The sequence below is a fragment of the Mobula birostris genome, chromosome 2 (genome assembly GCF_030028105.1).
Source record: "Mobula birostris isolate sMobBir1 chromosome 2, sMobBir1.hap1, whole genome shotgun sequence".
Classification (NCBI taxonomy): Eukaryota; Metazoa; Chordata; class Chondrichthyes; order Myliobatiformes; family Myliobatidae; genus Mobula; species Mobula birostris.
This window is the reverse complement of record NC_092371.1, coordinates 10,231,825-10,232,260: the sequence shown is the minus strand read 5'-3', so window position 1 is coordinate 10,232,260 and position 436 is coordinate 10,231,825.

Here is a 436-nt window from a genome sequence, read left to right as displayed (position 1 = left end):
TTCCTTAGTTACCCAAGGCTGGCTCTCCCCACACTTACTGTCCTTACTTTTGACTGGAATATACTTTTGTTGAGCACTGTGAAAAATCTCTTTGAAAGTATTCCACTGTTCCTCAACTGTCCGACCAAATAGCCTGTGCTCCCAATTCGCATTAGTTAACTCCTCCCTCATCCCGTTGTAGTCTCCCTTGTTCAAGCATAATTTACTAGTTTTAGATCTAACTATTTCATCCTCCATCTGTATGCGAAATTCAATCATACTATGATCACTCTTTCCAAGAGGATCCCTGACTACAAGATTGTTAATCTTACCTGTCTCACCGCACAGGACTTGATTTAAGATAGTCTTTTCCCTTGTAGGTTCACTAACATGTTGCTCAAGAAAGCCATCACAGATGCGTTCTATGAAGTCCTCCTCAAGACTTCCTTGACCAACC